The sequence below is a fragment of the Phascolarctos cinereus genome, unplaced genomic scaffold (genome assembly GCF_003287225.1).
Source record: "Phascolarctos cinereus isolate Bilbo 61053 unplaced genomic scaffold, phaCin_HiC Scaffold_9;HRSCAF=440, whole genome shotgun sequence".
In the NCBI taxonomy this organism is placed as follows: domain Eukaryota; kingdom Metazoa; phylum Chordata; class Mammalia; order Diprotodontia; family Phascolarctidae; genus Phascolarctos; species Phascolarctos cinereus.
Genome location: NW_027556402.1, coordinates 44,754,550 through 44,771,695, shown reverse-complemented (window position 1 = coordinate 44,771,695; position 17,146 = coordinate 44,754,550). Strand labels below are relative to the sequence as shown.

General features: G+C 39.5%; 1 protein-coding gene and 1 long non-coding RNA gene across 2 annotated transcripts in view; one reads left to right on the top strand and one right to left on the bottom strand.

Annotated features, from left to right (window-relative positions):
• Window positions 1-2,371, bottom strand: part of TET2 (tet methylcytosine dioxygenase 2) — a 160,485-nt gene extending 158,114 nt beyond the window's left edge. The window contains exon 1 of the mRNA XM_020974738.2: window positions 2,283-2,371. The gene's annotated coding sequence lies outside the window, so the exon portion shown is untranslated. The remainder of the gene's footprint in view (window positions 1-2,282) is intronic.
• The window catches only part of LOC110199788 (uncharacterized), a 30,441-nt gene continuing 15,029 nt past the window's right edge, over window positions 1,735-17,146 (top strand). Inside the window, exons 1-3 of the long non-coding RNA XR_002322051.2 lie at window positions 1,735-2,001; window positions 2,305-2,425; window positions 4,913-5,032. This is a non-coding gene — a long non-coding RNA (uncharacterized LOC110199788). The remainder of the gene's footprint in view (window positions 2,002-2,304; window positions 2,426-4,912; window positions 5,033-17,146) is intronic.

Here is a 17,146-nt window from a genome sequence, read left to right as displayed (position 1 = left end):
TACAATTAAATTCTGCTGGGTTTTAAAAAGGTTTTTTCCCCCTTTAAGTTCTGTTTATCTTCTGTAGATATGAACTGCACCCACCCCTTTAATCTAAGAAAATCTTCTGTACTGATGTCAGTTATTGTTTAGCAGAATTTAGCCATTTCTTGGAGATCATAATAGAAGAACTTACAAAGTGTAATAGCATGGACAAACACCTTCGTGTATTTAAGGGGATGTGTGTTAATTACTTCACCTTCTGATCAGAATCTGAGCAGTACCTTTCAAACTTCAGTTTAACAATCTGACCCATAATCATTAACACCTCTGGTCTGAATGACTTTTGCCACCAGTCTTTCTTGTTTTATAATTCACAGCCCCAGTGAAAGTGCCCCCATGAAATACACAAGCAAATACACGAGAAACCCACCCCACCCCCTTCTTTGCAGTGTTTCAACCTGCCATTAAAATGTAAATGTAATGGCCTCATTAGCCGGTAAACAATACCCAATTCCCCTTTTTCTTTTGGGCTAAAGACAATGTCTCTTCTTCTAGGCAATTCCCAATGTCCTGGTAAAAAAAACTGCACAAGGACCCTGGTCTTCCTTGTCTCTATCCTAGGCCATTCATTGTTTAGTGCGACTAGATTTGTCATTTGCATGCCATCCATGAAGGGGAAAGAAATGTGACTTTGGGCTTTAAATCGGTAGATACATGTTAGAGTACCCTGCTAGGCAATTCTCAACAATGTTTGACTTACACAAGAGCACATGTGAAAATGACTTACTAAATTTTCAGTAATTGGGGGACGGGAGAAGAGGTCAATTTTTACTAAGTCTTAAGCACTGATTCAGAAGAGAGAGCGCTGAAATGTTAATGAAAACAAATCCTTGTAGCCAAATGATTTTTAAAAATAGCTAAGTAGGTTTTGAACCTTCTCCACTAGGCTATCCAGCATACTTCCCCCCCCGCCCTTATTAGAGGTTCCGAACTCTACAATCATATTAAACACAATTTTCTTAGCAACACCAGGGGAATGGTCCCAGTAAAAAGATTCGGCAAGATGACCAACTGTGTTTCAGATGGGGGGGGGAGAAGGAAAAAAAAAGGAAGGGCCTGCTACAAATCTTCTTTCCACTTCTCTCTTTCTCCCCTAGGATTGGGTTTCATTTCCCTCAGTGCCCCTGACCTTGCAGTTTCAAACTCTACAATCTTCTTCTGCCTCCCCCTTCCCCCCACCTTTCTGTCTCCCCCTCCCCCCTTCCCCTTGGACTGCTCCTGCCTTTGTGTCTGCCTGTCACTTACCGGTGAACCAAATGAAAGCTGATTCAGGAGCAGCACAAAGCCAGCAAAACAGACTTTCACACACAAATTCTCTCACACAGATTCTCCAAAAGCTGGACGGCGCAGCCGGGGAGCAATGCTAATATATCTATCTGGGGCTGAGAAGGGTAGCTTTTGTTGATGCTGGTGGTGGTGGTAGTGGTGGTGGGAGTCAAAGAAAGTCCTGTCTGATATCTCACTCAGCACCTCCATAAACCCCTTAGACTTGAAAAACCCAACCAACCCCTCGAAAGGTCTCCCGGTTCCACCACCTCCAACGTGCTTTTTAAGAAAATCCACTGTGAGTGAGGGGGCGAGGGGAAGGTGGAAACCGATAAATGCAAACCACCCACCAAAGAGAAAAGAAAAAAACACACTCCTATCAGTAGTGGCTCTAGTGTGTAGATTTCAACAAGAGGCGAGTTTACACGCTTACACTTACATAATTGGGGGGGGTGATATTAAAGGGAAAAGTAGCACGCTTCCCCTCCCCCTGAACTTTTTTTTTCTTTTTTGGAAATTAACAAAGAAAAGGAAAGAAAACACACACGCACTCACACACACTCACACACTCTCTCTCTCTCTCTCTCTCTCTCTCTCTCACACACACACACACACACACACACACACACACACACACACACACTTTCCTGCAGCTAAAAAAGCCAGGGGAGCCTGCTCCTGGGAGACAGGACAGTAAGTTAGTTTTCTAGGAGGGCGACACAGGCAGGCAGGAGGGGGAGAAGGTGGCATGGGACTGCAGGTTTTTTTGGGGGGGAATTTTTGTAAAACTCTATTTGTCAGCCATGTTGAAGAGGCTTCAGTAAATTCTGAAGCTTCCCTCTTCCCTCTTTACATTTGGAGGCTGCCACTGAAGGCTTTGCTCGCCAGCACCCCGAAGAAGCCCGACAGACACGGAGGGGAGGAGGAGGAGGAGGAAAGGGAGAGTTTCGCGGCAGTAAGAGAAGCGCTCTGACCTCTTTTTTTCTGTCCCCTCAGCCTTGCAGAAATCCAGCAGATGCAGCCGGGGCTCCTTTCTAACAAATCCTAAAGGGCAGCCATCTTGCTTCCTTCTGCTCCTCTACGAAAGCAGCCTAGCCTCCGCATCAATATTCATAAGGTAGTTTGACGTCTGTTCTCATCACTTGATGAAGCCTCCGTGTTGCTGGTCGGCAGCGCCGAGGGAGCCGACGTGACTCGCATGCGAAGCAACGGGTCCTTTAAGCGCGCTCTAGATGTTGCTGCTGCTGTCTCTGCTGAGGCTGCCTTCTGTGCTGCTGCTGCTGCTCATGTCTGCCTCTGTCTCTGCTGCTGCTGCTGCAGCAGCTTCTGCTTGATCACCGCCTGCCTTCTCCTCCTCCTCCTCCTCTTCTCCTCTCCTCTTCCTTTTCTCCTCCTCCTCCTCCTCCTCTGTAGCCTCCGCGGCTGCTAAGGAACGCTCGGCCCCGCTGCGTCTCTGCTGGCCGGCTTGGGCGCTGTAAATCACTTCCCCACCGAGGGGCTTCCTACACAAAGACTCGCAATATTTTTGGGTGCTGTACAATAGGGCGAATAAGTACAGGAGAGGGCTGCCCTAAAGCTATGGAGTGGAGTAGGAAAAAATAATGGGCATGGATGACTCGTGTGTGTGTGTGTGTGTGTGTGTGTGTGTGTGTGTGTGTGTGTGTGTGTAAAAAACTCTCCCGCTGCTGCTATGCTGCCCAGCAATTTCACTGTGATAGATGTTGCCGACAGAATTCACTTTTGTACTGTACTGCCCCGCTCCAGCTGCCAGGAGGAGGAGGAGGAAGGGAGGGAGGGATGGCAGAGGCATGTGTCAAAGGGAATAATAATGCACTTTTTCTTTAACTAAGGACTTCCACTCCCCTTTCGGTATCCACTTCCTTCATTTACATGGACACATGCTAACTTTCTCTCCTCTCTCTCTCTCTCCTCTCGCTTCCTCTCACTTTAACTTCTTTTCAACTAAAGTCTTCCCCATCACCCCCACCTCAACTGAAAAGAGTTTTTTTAATGTAGGCTTTAAAGTCCTCAAAATTGTGAGATAGTAGCCATTTCCTCCTTAAATTGACTATGGCTCACCTTCTGTTTACTCTGACCACGTGAGCTATGAAGGTGAATGCAAGAGTTCTCTTAGTAAACTAAGGTTTAACCCCACAACCTCCACACCGGTGCTTTTGCTCCACATCTACCTTTAAAACCTCCAGAGGACATTTTGTGAACTTGTTTTATTATTAAAATGCACCTGCCCTTTTAAGAGAAAACCCTCCTCCCCCTTAAACTCAAATTCTGCAGAAATTTCCACCAAAATAATTAAGTAATGGAGAATCTAAAATCGAGAAACTCATTGTCTGCTGAAGCAAATTAATGACCAGTCACTTCTGCCTGCTTTTTGGAATCTAGACCTAGATTTTTTCCACACACGTTGAGTTTTCCTTTTCTTTTGCTGTGTAGTCAGTATTCTGTCTTGACCTTTACTAGAACTTTACTTTTCTTTACTAGAAAAAAAACACCTTTTCATGAATATTATCACTTCTGAATGTTTCATTTTAAGATGAAGTAGAAGACAGTCTACATGCAGATCATTATACCAAATTTTAAAACACTTGTTTCTTTAATAATTCACTTGGTGCTCTTAGCAATAATTCTTTGTGTTATCTATTTTGTTGGATTGCTAGATTTTCATGATAGACTCAGTTTAGAAATTATTCTGACTTGCACCGAATCTCCCTTCCCCCCTTCCTCTACTTTGGAGAGCTAGGGAAGTATTTTCCCAATTTTATAAAATATTAAGAAAAATTTCTTTTTTGAAAGAGATGATAAAAGAGTTACTCCCATGTAACATTTCATTATTCAGAAAATCTCACACACACACACACACACTGCTATCTCATTTTATTATTACCTCGTTTTGAAAAATGACCACCTCTGTGCCTTTGCTTTGGCTGTCTCTCTTGCCTGGAATGCACTCCCTCCTTACTTTTCACTTCTTAGGATCTTCAGCTTCTTCCTTCATGAATCCTCCTATGTAGGCATGTGTGAATAGACACATCTCCCTGTACTAGGTCATAAACTTCTCTAAGCCAGGAACTATTTGCTTTTTGTATTTGTGCCCAAATCCTGAGCCAGTGTCTGGTATGTAATAGGTAATTAGTAAATTCCTGTTGGTTGATTGAAATAAGTGAACAGATTTTTACATTAGGCATTGTAAACAAAAAACATTGTGATATTGTTGTTTCTTTGAATCTGTGTGATTCAAAGTAGTTCATGTGATAATAGACTTCGGTCTTTTCTCTTTTGGAACTAATTTGTCATGCTGTGTTTTGGTTCAAATCAATTCAACAAACATTAAAGCACCAATTATGTATAATACATTGTACTAGGAGCTAGAAATACTAAGATGAAAAATTATGTATCTCCAGTCCTTAGGATATTATGGTGTAATTGGTAGAGGGATCAGGGTTGTGATAATATTTAAGTGTATAAATATATGTATATAAATTATATTTATTTTATATAGAAATATATCATATGTAAATATGATATAAATGAATATGATACAAGGTAGGATGTGATGATGGCAAATGAAAATATCATATTTCTCCAGATTTTGAAAAGAGACTTCCTGGAGGAGGTGTCATTTGAACTAGGCCAGGAAGGAAGGAAGGAAGGAAGGAAGGAAGGAAGAAAGGAAGAACAGGATTTCAACGGGCAGAAATGTGGAGAGGTAATATTCCAAGCAAGAGATGGCCTGTTAGAATATACAGAGGCCAGAGAGAGGAAAAGGAAATCAGCATGGTTAAACAAGACTTGAAACAGATTGGATCCAGACTGTTCAGGGTCTTAAACTGTGTATTTCATCTGTAGAAAATAAGGCCAATAGTGACCCCGGCCAACTTTAAGGACTTTGTTGGGATTTTGACTGTATCTTCTTGAAAGGTGAAATTAAGGAAGAACCATTGGGCTGAGCTGTTCCAAATTTCTAAACTCCTTATTCCCCCCCCCGAAAAACCTTCGGAATCCCCATTTCTATCGGTGATGCCACCATCATCCTTTCAAGCACTTAGACTCCCAAACTTTGAGTCATCTTGGCTTCTTCCTTAACTCACAAAATCGTTTTAGTTACTAAGGCTTTTTTTTTTTTTGTTCAATCTTCATGTCTCTCACCTCTATCTGCTCTCCTGCCTTCTCCTCAATCGGATACATGTCACTTGGTTTATTGCGGCAGCCTACAAATTGGTTCTCCTCCCTCCAGTCTCCCCTTTTTTCAATCTGTCCTCTCCTAGCTGCCAACTGATAAGGTGCAGCTATGACTACATCACTGCCCCCCCAAAACAAAAACCATGGCTCCCTATTTCTTTTAGATTAAAATGCAGTCTGGCATTTAAAGTCTTTTACAATCTGGCTCCCTCCTACCTTTATTCCCAGTTGATTTCATATGTGTGCTTGCTTGACACTACTTTGTATAGTCTTTGTATTTACTTGTGCATTTGTATGCCCTTGGCAGTTCTTGACTTTTGTCTCTGTGTCCTCAGCACACAGTATGATACTTAATACTTCAATTGACTTGATCATTCTCAGTGACTCCCATTTGCCTGGTTGCATCTTCTTTGAACCTTATTCTATAGGTAATAAGAAGCCCCTTGGGGTTTCTGAGTAAGCGTTGGTATGGGAGTGGACCTGTACATTAAGAAAATGAATGTGAGAGCTGTGCAGAAATTACATTGGGGGGGGGAAGGAAATGAAGACAAGAAGATGAATTACAAGGTCATCTCCCTGGGGGAAGAGGAGATAGGGCAGGAACAAAGGGAGTGGAAAAGATGGGACAGATGTAAAGTATGGAACCAAATTGATAGGACTTGACAATTGGTTTGATGTAGAAGCAGATGAAGAAGGAAGAAAACTCCAAGCTATAACCTAAGTTTAAAGCTTAGGTAAGTGGCAAAATGTGCACATAGTCTGTGTAATCAATATAAATGCAGAAATTGGATGGAGGGGCAAATAATGAACTCAGTTTTGGGGCATGTTGGGTTCAAGGTGCCTGTGAGCAATCCAGGCATATCACTGATGTGCAGTAGGTATTTGGGGGCCCAGGACTAGATTAATAGGGAGAGATTAGGACTGGATATATAGATTTGGGACTTTTGTACACATGAATAGCATTTTTATCTCTGATGCTTGCTGCCTTGTGACCTTGAGTAAGCTTAATCTCTCTGAGACTCAGTTTCCTTACCTGCAAAAAGAAGGGATTTAACTAGATGGCTTTTGAGGTTCTTTCTAGCTCCAGATTCTGTAGGGGGTTGTTCCTTTCACATCTGATTGGCAATTCTGTGAGATCTTGGGAGTAGAGAGGAACCCCAAGGTAGAAATTATAGAAAAAGAGGAAAAGAGTGCCGAGAGACAGAGCCTTGAGGGGACATCTATACTTGGAAAGGAGTAGAAGATGGATCAGTGAGACAACCTGAGGAGGACTTAATAATTGTTGCCACCTAATATATGGGGGTGGTGGTGTGTACTTTGGAAATTAAATTTACAACTTTCAAAGGCTATTATCAATACCAGCAATCTTATAATTTCTAAGAGTTGTCTTTATTTGGTTAGAGACAAATGAGGTTGCTATGTGCCTTTTTAAACTTGGAATAAGCAGAGGAAAGATACATTTACATATATTTGTTTATATTTACTATATTTGCATTTTCCTTTGGTTACTTTTATGGGGGTGTGTGTGAGAGGGGAGGAGATCCTTAAAGTCTCCTCTTTCTCATTTCATCTTTTAAATAACTTCCTTCTGTAATAACAGGTGTTTCTAGTCCATCTAGAATCTTATCTGGTTTGCAGTTAGGGTTTTGCAACAGGACCTGAACCCTTTCTTGCCAAATTTTTCTTCTCTTTCCACTTCCTCACAAATCACCATTAACAGTGTTAATTTAAAGGAACACTCAGTGCCCCTAAGTCATCTCTATGCTGACTTGTCAACAGCTTGTTGTACACAGTAGGAAAATAATAGATGTTTGTTGAAATGAATGAATAGAAAATAACTGAAGTATTGAATAATTACTTTTGCTCAACAGTTTTACAAACTATTTCTAAATTGCCTTGGGTAGTGGAGAAAGAAGACTACATTGTATAAAATCATTGTATATTGGATCATACTTTCCCATGTGCTTTTCTAACCTCCAAACCCTTTTCATTCAAAGTATGCCTTCTTGGGATTCTTCCTTCTCTAGGTGTGGTTAGTCTATTTTAAAATATAATTCACAGTTTTAACAACAGCCTACTATAATCAAGTTCCTCACAGTCTTACTAAAAGCAGAGTGCTACTGTAGCAAAGGGGAAGCCCTTGATACTCAGATGTTTCCTTTAGTGAATACATTATTAACATGTTTCCTTTAGTGAATACATTACTTCTAGATTAGGTAACTGAGTTGATCAACCTAGGAACCCACTAGCTACATCAGTGACCCAATAAGTACTAGTGGGAAAGCCACTTACATTAGTCCCCAAATCTGTCCCTTTTCATTTACACACCTAACAAGAGTATCTTGCTTTTATAATGCAAATTTCTTGTGTTTGTTTGAACACTTTGGTAATAGATGTAGACAATCTTCTCTTCTCCCCCCCTAAAAACCTAGAAAAATGCTAAAGATTCTTTTCTTCTTTACTACAGGAGAGTAAAAGGGGAGGGAGGTTGGGGTCCAAGTAGCTCTTAAGTAATTACACTACTTAGAGCAAAATAATAATAATAATGTCTGTGCCACACATTCTGTTCTCTCCAGTCTTTGAAAAGAGATTTCTGAAGTATGACATACTAAAGATATTTAGAGGACATTTGCCCTTCATACAGGATATCAGCAGTTGCTTTGAAGGATTTGTGGGCTTCGTTCTTTTGTCTGGTGGCAGCAGTGTGTATAATGTGAGAAAGCATACTTAGAATGGGGCTACTGATTTTCTTTTTAAATAGCTCAATCTTTCATAGATTTATTATTATGGGGATTTAAGAAAAAAAAACTGGGGCATACAACCCACTTAAGACGGTTATGATACTGTCTTAACTCAACATTTCATTTCTATTTTATTTCTTCTGATACTATTCTACCCAGTGAGTTTGTCTTTATTTCTGTATGTTTTAAGAAATTAAAAAGAAAATATCTTGAATCCCCCAAAGAAGAAAAACTTCTAAACTGTGATTCTTTGAATGAACAGAATAGTTTGGCATATGTTTAAATCTGCTGCTTGGGATAATGCTAACTTGGTAGTATCCTTTCTGAATGGCTTTTATCAGATTATTCTTGAAGATGAAAGTGAAAGGTATAATGCAAGATAGTGCCACATTATATACAGTACATTCATCATTTATTTATTCAGTATTAATAACCTACTGTGTTCAAGGCATTATGGCAACCACTGGGGATACAAAGGCAAAATAAAGACTAATCTCCTCTCAGGGGACTTACGATCTCCTGAGGGTGGTGGAAGAACAGGAAGAAATATTTATGCAGAAAATGGATCATTTTGATTACATAAAATTGAACAATTTTTGCACAAACAAAGCCAATGCAACCAAGATTAGGAGGAAAGCAGAAAACTGTGAAAGATTTTTTTACAACCAGTATCTCTGATAAGGGCCTCATTTCTAAAATATATAGAGAACTAAGTCAAATTTCTAAGAATATGAATCATTCCCCAGTTAATAAATGGTCAAAGGATGTGAACAGGCAGTTTTCACATGAAGAAATTAAAGCCATCTATAGTCATATGAAAAAATGCTCTAAATCACTATTGATTAGAGAATGCAAATCGAAACAACTCTGAGGTACCACGTCACACCTATCAGATTGACCAACATGACAAAACAGGAAAATTATAGATGTTGGAGAAGCTGCGGGAAAATTAGACCACTAACGCATTGTTGGTGGAGTTGTGAAATGATCCCACCATTCTGGAGAACAATTTTGAACTATACCCAAAGGGCTATAAAAGAGTATGCACAATACCCTTTGACCCAGCAACAGTACTTCTAGGCCTATATCCCAAAGAGATCATAAAAATGGGAAAAGGACCCACACATACAAAAATATTTATAGCAGCTATTTCTGTGGTGGCAAAGCGTTGAAAGTTGAGGGGATGCCCATCAATTGGGGAATGGCTGAACAGGTTGTGGTATATGAATACAATGGAATACTATTGTGCTATAAGAGGATGAGCAGGCAGACTTCAGAAAAACCTGGAAAGACTTGTATGGACTGATGATGAGTGAAGTGAGCAGAACCAGGAGAACATTGTCCACAGTAACAGCAACATTGTGCGATGACTAACTTTTATAGATTTAGCTTTTCTCAGTAATGCAAGAATCTAAGACATCTCCAAAAGTCTCAGGATGAAAAATGCTATCCACATCCAGAGAAAGAACTATGGAGTTTGAATGCAGATTGAAGCATACCATTTCCTCTTTTTTTGTTCTGTTTTGTTTTGTTTCCTCTTTCTTGTAGTTTCTCCTATTGCTTCTAATTCTTCCTTACAACATGATTAATGTGAAAATATGTTTAATAGGAATGTATATATACAGCCCATAGGCAAATACACAGTAATCATAACTGTCAATGTGAATGTGATAAACTCTCTAATAAAATAGAAGTGTTTAAGAGAGTGGATCAAAAACCAGAATACAACAATGTGTTGTTTGCAAGAAACACAGTTGAAGAACAGAGAGGCACACACGAGCAAAAGTAAGGGGCTGGAGCAGAATCTATTATGCTTTAGTTGATGTAAAAAAAAAAAAAGCAGAGGTAACAATAATGATCTCAAAAAAAAAAAGCAAAAGTAGTTAATTAAAAGAGATAAGGAAAGAAACTATGTCTTGATAGGGAAGACTAGTACCTCTGGTGTGAAGGTTGCCGAGCCCTTTTCAGGGCTGCTTTCCACCCTTGGTGCCCACCTGTTCCACTTACCTCTCACTTGTGGCTCCAAGAAGCTGTAGCATGCACAGTGGCCACACCCAAAAAAACCATTCTGACAAATGGCTAAACAAGGTCAAGGGTCCCAAACCCATTGGTGAGTTGGGGGGGGGTGTCTACCCCAAGCATGTGAAGACTTCCCCTGGTGGAATGGGCAGATGAGAACAATTTGTTCTAATGGCCATGAAGGCAGCTTAAGCAGGTGCTGTGGCACATTTAGAGCTTGGTTAGACATTGAAGATGCCAAGGTCATCCACGTACCTTGAGCCATCACCAGTTGTCTTAATTCTGTCCTGCCACTGGACTGTGATGACTCTGGAAGAGAGAGTGAGGCCGATGACTTTGTGGAACTCTGCCTTACTTAAATCCAATTTACACACAAATCGAAGAACATCGCCCATACCATTTTACCATTTTACCTATCTCAAACTCCCGTGGCAACAGGCAAGTGATAAAGCAGCAGGTGCGGATACACTGAGCACTGTAGTCACAGTCCTGTACACAGGTAGCCCAGGCCATAGGGTCATTTCTCATTGGAAGCAGCAGTGGGATTCGGCAGCCCCCTAGGTATCTGAGCATCCTTTTAAGGATTGCACTGCTCACCTCCTGGTGTCAGGAAGGGGCTAGAAAAGGTGCCCCAAAATTGTCTGCTTTATCCCGTCCTGGCCAGTTTACCACCCTGCAGTCAAAACACCAAAAAAAGTACAAAAGTTTCTGCCAAGATGATTTCACTAGCCAGTGGTACATGGAATGTGCATGCACTTATGGACAACATGAAATCCAGCAGACCTGAAAGATGAACAGTTATTGTTGCAAGAGAACTCAGCAGGTATTGTATCCAGAGAGCAACCCTGAGTGAAACAAGGCTGGGAAACGAAGGTCAGATTACTGAAGATGGAGCTGGTTACGTGTTTTTCTGGAGTGGCCACAGTGAAGGGGAGCACTGTGGAGCTAGTGTAGGTTTTGCACTCAAAACTCATCTAGTCAGCAAGCTTGTATACCTGCCAAAAGAAGTGAATGACAGGCTCATGATGATGCAATTTCTACTTGCAAGAAAATACCATGCAACCATTATCAGTGCCTATGCTCCACCATGATGAACCCTGATGAGATTAAAGAAAAATTTTATGAAGATCTGGAGACCCTTATCATTAATGTGCCAAAGGAGGACAAGCTTATAATTCTGGGTGACTTTAATGCTAGAGTAGGCTCAGATTGCCAGACTTGGCAGGGAGTTCTAGGGAAGAATGGAGTTGGAAGCAGGAACAGCAATGGTCACTTACTAACAAAGACTTGTGCATCTTATGACCTTCTCATCACCAACACTCTTCCATTCACCTAAATGCAATAACATTTTGTGGATGCACCCTCGCAGCAAACATTGGCATTTAATAGACTATGTGATTGTAAGGGGAAGAGACAGACAGAATGTGAGAGTGATGAAGGCAATGTGTGGTGCAGAGTGCTGGACTGATCATAGACTTATCTGATCCAAGGTAAATATTTGCATTTAAGAAAAGCAATGTCCCCAAGACAAAATGACTACCAGAAGAATTAATGTCAACAGATTAGAGCTCTACTCCAGGCAGGAATAGTATGTTGCTAAGTTGGAGGGAAAGTTGGGTCAACACACAGGTGGCAACAGTGGAGTAGAAAAGGAGTGGGAAGCTTTCAGAGATTTGGTGTACAACACTGCATTTGCTCATCTGGGTCAGAACAGTCATAAACATCAAGACTGGTTTAATGAAAATGATGATGAAATTCAGAATGAATTTCTAAATGAAATAAAAATGAATGAAATGAAAAGAAAAATGCTAAATGAAAAATGAGAACTCCACAGGGTTTAGCAGCCGGATAGTTCATCCACCTCTAAGAAGGCAGCATTTAATTCAATCAAAAGTAAAGTACAAGCAAAGCTTAGAGAGATGCAGGATTCTTGGCTCAGTAAGAAGGCAGATGAACTTCAGTTTTATGCTGATAGTAACAATCCAAAGTGCTTTTTATGATGCCCTGAAGGCTATTTATGGGCCAAAGACCTATGAGTGCATCTCAACTACTCAATTTTGATAGAGCCACATGGATTAATGCTAAGTACATGATCCTAGAGAGATGGGCTGAACACTTCCATAATATTCTCAACAGACCACCATCAATCAATACTGAAACCATTGACCATTTCCCTCAGGTTGAAGTCAATTCCTCCTTATATGAAGTTCCAACTGAAGAAGAGGAATGTTGTTAGGCTCCTTTCATATGGCAAAACACCTGGTGCTGATTCTATTACAGCTGAGATCTACAAGACAGGAAGTCTATTGCTCATACAAAATCTGACTAAAATTTTCCAGGTTATATGGCAAGAGGAGGTTATTCCCCCAGGAATTCAAGGATGCCTCTATTGTCCATCTCTGTAAAGGTAAAGAAAATAGATTGTCCTGTGACAATCACAGGGGGGTCTCTCTTAGTCATTGCTGGCAAGATTCTTGCCAGAGTCCTCCTTAATAAACTAATCCTTCACCTGGAAGATGGTCATCTACCCCGAGAGCCAGTATGGCTTCAGAAAGAGGGTCAAACAATGGTTGATATGGTGTTTGCTGCCCCAAAACTCCAGGAGAAATGCCAGGAGCAGAACAGAGGTCTATATACAACATTTGTAGATCTGACCAAGGCCTTTGATACTGTCAGTCATGAGGACTTGTGGAAACTTATGTCAAAATTTGGTAAACCAGAGAAGGTCATCAGCATCGTATGTCAATTTCATGATGGCATGCTTGCCTGGACTCTGGATAATGAGCAATGCTGTCATACTATCCCAGTCACCAATGGAATGAAACAGTGCTGTGTGTTTGCTCCCATGTTTTTTAGCATGATATTTTCAGCCATGTTGTCACATGCTTTCAATGAGGATGAACATGGCATCAAGGTCAGCTACCACACTGATGGCAATTCTTCAACTTGAAAAGGCTGCAAGCCAAGACCAAAGTGGAAGGAGTGTTGGTGCATGATTTTTTGTTTGCAGATGATTATGCACTCAATGCAGCCTCTGAAGCTGAGGTGCAACAGAGTATGAATTGATTCTCTGCTGCTTGTGCTAATTTTGGCCTAACAATTAACAGCAAAAAAACACAGGTGCTTCATCAGCCAGCACCACATCATCCACATGTGAAACTATCAGTTACAGCAAATGGAGGAGTTTTGAAAGCTGTGGATAAACTCATTTACCTTGGCAGTATGCTTTCCAGGGATGTACACATTGATGATGAGGTTGAAGCATTCATTGCCAAAGCTAGCTTAGTGTTTGGGAGGCTCTGAAGGAAAGTATAGGAGAGAAGAGGTATTAGACTGACTACCAAAGTGAAGGTCTACTGAGCCCATTATGCTGACCTCATTGTTGTATGCCTGTGAATCCTGGACAGTATACCAGTGCCATGCCAGGAAACTGAATAGCTTCCATATGAATTGTGTTAGGCAGATTCTGAAGATCATCTGGCAGGATAAGATACCAGACACTGAAGTCCTTTCTCGAACTAAACTGCCAAACGTTCACTCTGCCTCAGAGAGTGCAACTCTGATGGGCTGGCCACATTGTTTGAATGCAAAATGTGTGCTTGCCAAAAAGACCATTTTATGGAGAACTTACAGAGGGTAAGCATTCACATGGTGGTCAGAAGAGGCAATACAAGGACACTCTCAAAGTCCCTGTTAAGAACTTTGGAATTGGGGCAGCTAGGTGGTGCAGTGGATAGAGCACCAGCTCTGGAGTCAGGAGAACCTAAGTTCAAATCTGGCCTCAGACACTTGACACTTATTAGCTGTGTGACCCTGGGCAAGTCAGTTAACAGCATTGTCTAGCCAAAAAAAAAAAAAATACAGAAAAAGCAGATCAATCAATTGGGCATGCAACTTAAAAAAAAAAAAGAAAAACTAGAAAAAGAACAAATTAAAAATCCTCAAGTGATCACCAATATGGAAATCCTGAAAACCAAAAGTGAGGTTAATAAAACTGAAAGTAAGAAAACTATTGAGCTAATATGCAAACTAGGAGCTGATATTATTGAAAAAAAAACCCCTGATAAGATAGATAAACCTCTAGTTAATTTGACTAAAAAAAAAGAAAGAAGAAAATCAAATATCCAGTATCAAAAGTGAAAAGGGTTAATTCATTACCAAGGAAGAGGAAATTAAGGCAAATATTAGGAGATATATTGCCCAATTGTAAGTCAATAAATCTGACAATCTGAGTGAAATAGATGAATATTTATCAAAATATAAATTGCCCAGATTAACAGAAAAGGAAATAGATTACCTGAATAACCCTATCTTAGAAAAAGAAATTAAACAAGCCATCAATGACCTCTCTAAGAAAAAAATCCCCAGGGCCAGATAGGCTCACAAGTGAACTCTGCCAAACATTTAAGGAACAATTAATTCCAATACTATACAAAGTATTTGGAAAAATAAGTAAAGAAGAAATTCTATCAAATTCCTTTTACAACACATATATGGTGCTGATATCTAAACCAGGAAAAGCTGAAATAGAAAAAGAAAACCATAGACTAATTTCCCTAATGAATATTGATGCAAAAACTTTAAGTAAAATACTAGCAAGGATATTATAGAAACATATCACAAAGATTATACACTATGACCAGGTGGGATTTATACCAGGAATGTAAGACTGATTCAATATTATGAAAAATGTCAGTACAATTGATCATATCAATAACAAAACCAACAGAAATCATATGATTGCCTCAATAGGTGCTGAAAAAGCTTTTGACAAAATGCAGCACCTTTCATATTAAAAACACTAAAGCAAAGAGGAATAAAGGAAGCTTTCCTTAAAATGATAAATAGTCTTTATCTAAAACAATCAGCAAGCATTATCTGTAATGAGGATAAACTAGAAGCCTTCCCAATAAGATCAGGGGTGAAGGGTACCCATTATCACCACTATTATTCAATACTATATTAGAAATGTTAGCTATAGCAATAAGAGAAGAAAAAGAAATGGAAAGAATTGGAAGAAGCAATGAGCAAACAAAACTATCCCTCTTTGTAGATAATATGATGGTATACTTAGAGAATCCTAGAGGATCAACTAAATAACTTGAAATAATTAACAATTTGGGGCAGCTAGGTGGTGCAGTAGATAGAGCACCAGCCCTGGATTCAGGAGGACCTGAGTTCAAATCCGGCCTCAGACACATAACACTTACTAGCTGTGTGACCCTGGACAAATCACTTAACCCCATTGCCCAGCCAAAAAAAAAAAAAAAGAAATAATTAACAATTTTAGCAAAATCATAGGATATAAAATAAATCCATATAAACCATCAACATTTTTATATATTACTAACAAAGCCCAACAGCAAGAGATAGAAAGATGAGTTCCATTTAAAATAACTGCAGACAATATGAAATACTTAAGCATCTACTTGCCAAAACAAACCCAGGAACAATATGAACACAGTTACAAAACACTTTTTAAACAAAGTCAGCTCTAAACAATTGGAAACGTATCAATTGCTTATGGGTAGGCTTAGCCAGTATAATAAAAATGAAAATTCTGCCTAAACTAATTTACTTACTCCATGCAATACCAATTAAACTACCAAGAAATTATTTTATGGAGCTAGAAAAAATAATAAAATTCTCCTGGAAGAATAAAAAATCAAGAATATCAAGGGAATTAATGGAAAAAAATGCAAAGGAAGGTAACCTAACCATACCTGAGCTCAAACTGTCTTATAAAGTTGTAATCATCAAAACTATCTGAGAGTGGTGGGTCAGTGGAATAGAGTAGGTATGCAAGACACAGTAGTAAATGGCCACAGTAACCTACTGTTTGATAAACCCAAAGACCTCAGCTTCTGGGATAAGAACTCACTATTTGATAAAAACTGCTGGGAAAACTGGAAAACAACATGGCAGAAACTAGGTATAGATCAACATCTTACACCATATGCCAAGCTAATGTCAAAATGGGTACATGATTTTGACATAAAGGGTGATACCATTAGCAAATTATGATTGTCTTTCATTCTCAAAGAGGACCAAAATGACATTAGTATGTTAGAGTCAAGTTACAGTGGCTGATCCTGCTGTGGCTGATCAGACCAATACAAGCTCAGAATGTTCTACCACAGGTGGGGCACAAATAGTCCATATGAATATTTAGGGTGGATTCTCTCAATTTGCATATCTTGCATAAGCAAATTAAGAGAGCAAGGAATAGCATACCTGTCAGATCTATGGAGAAGGGAAGAATGTATGACCAAATAAGACACAGAGAGCATTATAAAATGTAAAATAGATTATTTTGATTATAGTAAATTTAAAGTTTTTGCACAAACAAAACCAATGCAACTAAGATTAGAAGGAAAGCAGAAAGTTGGGAAACAATTTTTATAGCAAGTGCCTCTGAAAAAGACCTTATTTCTCAAATATATAGAGAACTGAGTCAAATTTATAAGAATACAAGCCATTTCCCAATTGATAAATAGTCAAAAGATATGAACAGGTAGTTTTCAGATGAAGAAATCAAAGCTACCTATAGTCATATAAAGAAATGCTCTAAATCATGTGTCATTAGAGAAATGTAAATTAAAATAACAATAAAGTACCACCTCACATTTATCTGATTGGCTAATATGACAAAACAGGAAAATGATAAATGTAGGAGAGGATGTGGGAAAATTGGGACACTAATGCACTCTTGGTGGAGTTGTGAACTGATCCAACCATTCTGGAAAACAATTTGAAACTATGCCCAAACTGTGCATACACTTTAATCTAGCAATATCGCTACTAGATCTGTTCCCCAAAAAGATCATAAAAATGGGAAAAGGACCCACACTTGCAAAAATATTTATAGCAGCTCTTTTTGT